This window comes from Solanum pennellii, chromosome 8 (genome assembly GCF_001406875.1).
Source record: "Solanum pennellii chromosome 8, SPENNV200".
In the NCBI taxonomy this organism is placed as follows: Eukaryota; Viridiplantae; Streptophyta; class Magnoliopsida; order Solanales; family Solanaceae; genus Solanum; species Solanum pennellii.
Genome location: NC_028644.1, coordinates 51,412,127 through 51,419,877, shown reverse-complemented (window position 1 = coordinate 51,419,877; position 7,751 = coordinate 51,412,127).

The following is a 7,751-nucleotide window of genomic DNA, read 5'->3' as shown; positions in this document are numbered from 1 at the left end:
CCCCCCCCCCTCATTTATCTTTATCCAATATTCATCCATTTTCTATAATACTTATTTTTATTTTCTCTTCTAACACTAGAGATTTATAGAAGAAAAAAGGTAAAAGAAACAACTAAGAGAAACAAGATTGAAATGACAAATAGATGAAAAGGTTTAGAAAAGAGAAAAATATTGAAATTCTTGATTGACAGAGTATAATGTTATCCACTTCTCATTTTGATGGATCTTTCGTCCAAACAACTCGTCGGCATTGATTTTTTGGCAATGATTGTCTTAACGGTGGCTATCTATGAATTAAGTGGTCGAAGAGATATTTTTCTGGTGAATCAATCTTAAAAGACTGATTTTGAAGAAGAATATGAGATTTTTTAAAAAAAAGATAAAAATATTTGTAATAATAAAAATGATATGACAATTTTTGTGTATGTGACAATTTTTATCACAAAGGGGGGAGGGAGTCGGCTGAACATCTCAGCCATTGGTGGAAATTTCGCCAGCATCCGATGTGGATAATGATATGTCATCAACACCAACTCGATTGAGAGACACGGTCGTAGAGGTTTAAAATAACATGTTTTGATAACTTTAAGTGTTCGGTTGACAAAGTCGTGATTAGAAGGGTATAGGTGACAAACGGAGCCAAGTACTAGGGTCTCCCATGTCATTCTACCAACTCAATTCAACGGTTCAAACTTGATTTTTGAGCATTTCATCAAGAATCTTCCTTTCAAATCACGATAAGCATACTCCACTTTTTACATTTTTAAAGTGATTTTAACATGTGATTATGTATCCTAAGAAAGAATCTACCATCAAAACCTAGGGATTTCACGATAACTCATCTCAAGGTTCAACAACGGACTTTTGTGATTCTTCTTCAACGCTACTTCAAGTTCTGCAATTCTATCAAAGTTTTCTCTTCTAGGTATGTGAGATTTCATCCATAGATATCCTTTCACACATTATGCGTCAAAGAAACTTTCATACTCCAGTCATTTAATCCTATAAAGTCCAGTGTTCATACAAAAACATGAATTACATTAAATTACAATTCCTCCTTGTGAAAAATCTATTAATACATTCCCCCCCACATAATTTAGTATATTTATATTAGTATTTTAATAATCTCTTATGCAAATTCATGCCTTTAAACTTATGTTGATTGAATTGTATAGTCCAATCAAAACATGGAACTCCAAATAATCAATTTTTAATTCAGTTTTCAGTTCCATCTATACGTTTACAGATGATTTCTTATAAAGTGTTTACAATCAGTCTTAAATTTTTAATACTATATAACTAGTCAGTTTATTAGTATAATTTTATTGGGGGAGCATTACTTAGCACCGGCGAACATAAGATGAAGACTTACTCTTCAGTTCATCAATGACCTTCAGTAGCAACTAAGTCTCAGAATATGTGTCAACGTAAGGTTTAAAGGTTCATTCGTCAAATTAGGCTGGACATCTTAGTCCTTTTGGACATTAGTTGACATTAGTTTAGTTGATTTACATCATCAGTGTTCTTACTCTTAACAAGATATAAAATGCCCTTCTGGTTGAGGTATAAACTGAACTTTATTTAGCTCAAAAAGAGTATGACGATTATTAGTATCTCCTACAATTCAGATTTAGATATTGTATAACCTTGTATTCTGTTTATTCTATTCTATGACCTTGTATTCTACTGATCAATTTTATGTTTATATATTAGATATTAGATTTCACAGTTTAACATCTCAAGTACAGCATGCTCAACTTTATAGAATATGGTGCATATTTCACATAGTTAGTACATTAAAATACTAATTTCATACATCTTCTACCTACAATTTTTCTATGATGTAGATTCAGGTGCTTAATATCAGGATCCTAGTCAGGTAGATCACAACTTCCAGCTAATAGGTGATGAGTTCCATTTATTCGAGGAATCAAGTCAATCTATATGTTAAGTATTTTAATTCTGTTCAGATGAAACTATCTATATTCAATATTAGTAGAGGCTTCATTGATAGTCCGTTAGAGTTATTGTATTCAGTCTATGTTGTTGCAGATTCTTTTCAAATTGCAGTTGTTGTAAACAAACTTTTATTTAGTAATGTATTGAACTAGTTTGTTCCATACTTATGCTTCCGTTAAGCTGTTTTTAGCTCTTGCATATATTTATATTTAGTTGCTCATGGCCTATGTATGTATCAATTGTTAATTTTGGATCACGTATGATTCTAAGCATATTATTACATTTTAAGGTGTAGTATTGGATCGTAAAAATTTGGCAACCAACAATATAGTTATATTAATGCATAAACAACTTCACAGAGTTAAATAATGTGATAGCAACAATTATAATCCAACTAGAGAAACAAACAACTTTATATAATAACGAAATAAAAAACTTGGTTAAATTATGTGCATTCCATTCATCCCTGTTACGACTCGAGCCTACACACTGGACATGGCTGAAACTTGAGAATCATTGCTCTCAAGCGAATCCTCATCCTAGCTGACTACAAGCGGAAAATAACTCAACATAAACAAGCATCGAACTAAAAAAATGCTAAATCAACATTATATTAAATTTCAAAACTCTCTGAATATACTAAGTATTAAACATAAGTTTTATGGAAAACCTCTAACACGGAAATACTCTCTAAAATTGTTTATTTATGAAGCCTTTACTTTTAAAGATGAGTATCGAGACAAGACCCACGACTTTTCAAAAAACTCATACTAATGACTCACAAAATTGGAGTCCTCCGGAAGGAACGAGGTCTCACTCAAAAGCTGACTAGCAGATGAAGTGATCTCAATGGAATATTGTTGAGGATCCTAAGTGCATGTATCTGTATCATTAAAAGATGTAGGTCGGATGACATCAGTACATTGAATGTACGAGTGTGTAATATAGTTGAATTAAAAATAATTGAACGAAAAGACTGCAATAGATATAAATATGTACTCGATTGGATGGAAAGACATGAAAGAAAGAAATCATTAAAAGTTTATAAAAAATACTTACTCATCTCTGAACTGAACATATTAGTGATAAGAAAAATACACTTTTAACTCTATTTGGGAGATTCACTAAATGATGATCATCACTATGAGTTATATGATGATATAATGTCTAGCCCATGCTGCTAGAATTGTCCTTTACCGTATCATGGTATAGAATCTCTCAACTAAGTAGATCCACTGAGAAGTAAGGAATCATCTAGAAAGTATGATCATTTACTTATGTTGACAAGCATGATTTATGAGGATTTTGAGTTGTCTGAACTCATCCCCGTATCGGTGCTCAATACTACTCTCAATAAATATATATTCATGCTCAATATTTTAAAAAATTCTCTTTCAAGTTTGAGGTAATTACTCAAAAGATCCTCTTAAAAAAGGTAATGCTCTGAGATATTTCTGAACTCATAAAATCATTTAGAAATTAAAGCATGTTATCTTTGAAAAATAATTAGTTCTCTTATTCTCTCTCTCAAAACATCTCTCCAAACTCTACCCAAAACTCTCTTTTACTTTTCTCCAAAATTAATTTAACTAAGACAATGATTGATTCAAAAGATTTCCAAATAAATAACTCAATAATAAGGTTCACGCTGGAAAATAGACATGAACAATAAACTTAAGATCTCAATACATGATGTACAACAACTCAACAATTAGGAATAGAAGTTCGAAATCAAAACTTTAGAATTCAAAACTCAATGTCAAATTCATCTCAGGAATATTTAGAACTAAAGGATAGAACCTAGATTACTCTTTCACTGCTAGAAAGTAGATGTAGGGCGTGAGAACGAACTATTCCAACACTATGATAGTCTTATATACCTGATTCTGAAGCTATTTGACCGACAACTTTGATGCAGACTTGATTTTTCTTGAGCCCAAGTAAGACACTATCTTTGAATGAAATTTTGGTCTTGGAATTTTGGTGCTTGATCTTGATAAAAAAATTCTTTTATGTAGTTTATGAGTGGAAGAACTTTTGAAAACCTTGGCTTGAAGGCTTTCTCTTTGTACCTTAAATTTTTGACTTGAATGTTTTAGGATTCCTGATGGGAAAGAAGAACCCTAGGTAAGTTTTTTTAAGAGAATTTCTAAATACTTGAATGTTTAGATAGATGATTTTGATAGGAAAATTATTTAATTGAATGATATACTCAGTTAAAACACTAACAACGACTTAGAATAGGTTAAAAGCTTAAGAAAGGACCAAAATAATCCTAGAACATGTGCAGAAAGTTGTTGAAAAAAAGTGTAGCTAGCCTTCACGGAATAGTCTACCAATCGTCGAAATTTCTATCGTCCTTTGGTCAAGTCATAGAATATCAACTACATGACAGGGCTTCACTAAAATGGGTATAACCTTGTACTCTGAACTTAAAATGATGCAAATTTGGCGGCGTTGGAAAGAGGACTCATAGACATTTAATTTGATAGGTCATGAGCCACATAATTCATTATGAGCTAAGATATGATCGTTTGAAGTTGACCTAAGTATAATCTTATGTCAAAACTTAATGGGTAAGGATGTTTTCAATCAACTTTGTGTTAGGAGTTACTTGTGACCTTAATTCATCTTCAAATTTATTCTCACACTAAAGAATTGACCTTAACAGTATAATTTGAGAATTACCTGACACGACCTTATACATAAATGAATAATTTGGATTTCAACTTAGAAATTTTAAGGTGTAATAGTCCCATTTTATATGGTACCCTTTCTTTTTTGTCCGTCCCAAAAAGAATGTCACCTTACTATAATTAAAAATAATTTAATTTTAATTTCTTTTTTTTATCTTTAATGAAATAATTTACACCACACAATATCCAAGTATTGCTTAGGACCACAATATCAAAAGTATCGTTTTTGTTAAATATTATGTCAAGTCAAAGACGCTACATAAAACGAGATAGAAGAAGTACTATCCAAGATCTAGGAATATGCACCCTATCGACCACTTCAAGGAACCTCATAAGCTTCTAAATATCTTTACAAGCAGTCATTATCTCCTATGAAACTATATTCCTTTTTAGTACCATATTCATTAAATTTTTTGTATCTGATAAGACTTATATTACACCTTTGATCCATTTGTTCGTTGTTGTTTTGAACGTTGTACAAATTATGTTGCTTCAACAGTGATGAGCTTTTCAAAAATTTGAATGTCAACATCTTAAAACGATATATCATTACTATTCATAACCGTCACATCAATGCTTGTATATCATTACTATACATCAATTAAAAGACTATACTAAACCATGGTGTAGTCAGAATTTTTACTAAGGGAGTTAAAATCTCAAAAAATAGACATATGAAGTAGTCGAAGGGGGTTCAACATCTATTATATATACCTAAAATGTTATTTTTAATCATGTATGTACTATATAATTTCCGCCGAATGAGGTTCGAAAATGAACCCTTAATATCATAGAATAATCATGTGAATCATTATTTTCTTAATATTAATGCGAAGTACGAATTATATGACAAATGAAAGTAAATGAACAGACCAACATTTTTAATTCATAATGTCAACATTACATACACTGACATTACATCAATGTTTATCACCAGGTCCTCCATAAACAATCAAATGACCAAGTACATCTCCTTGCTCTATAAAATCTTGAACTTTATATAAATTTGTGTTACTCTCAAATGGATATGTGCCAATATGATCTAAAGAGTATGTTACAACTTCATTATTCACAAGATACAGAAAAGTGCACTTTCTAAAATATGTATTTTCTAATAAAATTTTCTTTGGAAAAAGTCCACTACCCATTGGAGGGAATTGTAATCCTTGTGGACTATATGTTATACCTCCATATTGAGCACCTAATGCATGAGCTTGTAATGTTGTAAAAATACTTTTAGGCCAAAATCCCACTTGTTTGTAATCCTCTCCTTTAATTGATGTATAGTAATGGTATAGCATTACTACTTCCACATATATGCGCTATGCTCAATAATTGAAAGATATCCCATTTTAGAAGAAAAGCTGAAAATCTTCGTCTTGAATTAATGCTAAAAATGCTTCTTTATAATTGTACTAAATTTACTTTAAATGTTGCGACTTTTATGAAAAATTGTGAGTTTTATGAAAAGTTATGACTTGTATGCAAAATTGTGATTTTTATGAAAGGTGACGACCTTTTCGAAAGATTGTGACTTTTCCAAAGGTTTGTGACCTTTCCGGTAAGGCACAATAAGAACCTTCGCACTACCCTTTGTTTTCTATAAATTGAGGGATTTCCTCTCATTTTAATATAGAATTCATAGGCTTCTTCTTTAACTACTAAATCTAGTATTCTAAGTGTACTTTACTGCCGTTGAGTGGATCGCTGACACCGGAGTTTTTGGTATCTATACTATGGTGATTGAGATCATTTTACCCTGGGAGGTCATATTCCAAATCAAACCTCGGATACTAGAGGGGAATAATTTTCTTAAGGGGACACTTTGAGTTCAGTGGACTTGATCTTTTTCCTATTAAAAACTTTCCAGATTCTGGTACGTCTTTTACAAATTTTAGATTTGTGAATTAATTTCAGTTCTTCTATTCTTTTGTTCTTCACTGGTTCATTAAACTTGGTAACTTCGTGTTTCTGCAAAGTTTGTTGAAATCAGTAAGATTCTTTAGACACATATTAACAACTATTCTTCTTTAAGAAAAATATTTCATATATTTTTTTAAATCTTTTCTGATTCTAGTTTCGCTACTAGTTACTTTTCTAGTTGTGAAAATGTTCTTAAACTTTGTTGTCTTACAAAGATGTTCAAAGTTTTGTTCTAAGTATGTTTGGAATACAAGATGAACAACAATCTTAAGGAAATTGTTATACTGTTAGTATTTTTTGTATTCTACTGATTGAGAGAATCTGATCATGAAAGTAGAAGATAAATGCATTACTTCTCCATAATTCGTTTCTTTGTTTAGCAAGGTCGAAGTGAGAATGTAACAGAAAATTTTTATGGTATTCCGTTTAAAGATTACCAGGTAACCTTCTTATTAAATTATCTAAGGAGGAAAATAGTTTCTAAGAGTTATCATCTTTGATTTTTTATTTTTTTTATTATGTGTATCTTTGGAAAAAGATCTGCAAACCATATGTTGTGGAATGAATTTTACTTCGCAAATATTGTTGCTTTTAAAATTCTTTAGTTTTCAAAAATGAGAGATGCATATTTTTGTTTGATAAAATAGTATGTCAAAATGTTACAGTTGGAAGACTATTTGATAAGAAAAACATTTCTATGTGATTAAGAATATGTGTTATTCTATTTGGAGAAAAAAAAGACTTTTGTAGTTTTGTACTCCATGAGAAATGTTAGTGTGTCTGATTTTTGTAGACTAAAAACTTTTGTGATTTTATCCTCTGGATAAATTGGACTATGCAATTGGTTTGAAGAATATGAAAACTTCACATAATAAATCAGTGTTGTACTTTTGATTTTCTATAAACTTCAATGTAATATAGAAATAAATTGTACAATTTTTTTCTCTTATTGTTAGTATTTAAAATACTAAGTGGTATGTCTATTTATGATAGAGGAAAATGTAACGACCTGTTTAGTCGTTTTGAGCAGCAGATTTTATTTCTGGAAAAACTGGCTGAGTCGACGGACCCCACGACGAACCGTCATGGGCACGACGGACCGTCGTGGGGGTCTCGTTCCAAAACACTTAGAGTTCTGAAATTTGGGTACTGAAATCGACTCTCTGAACTTGG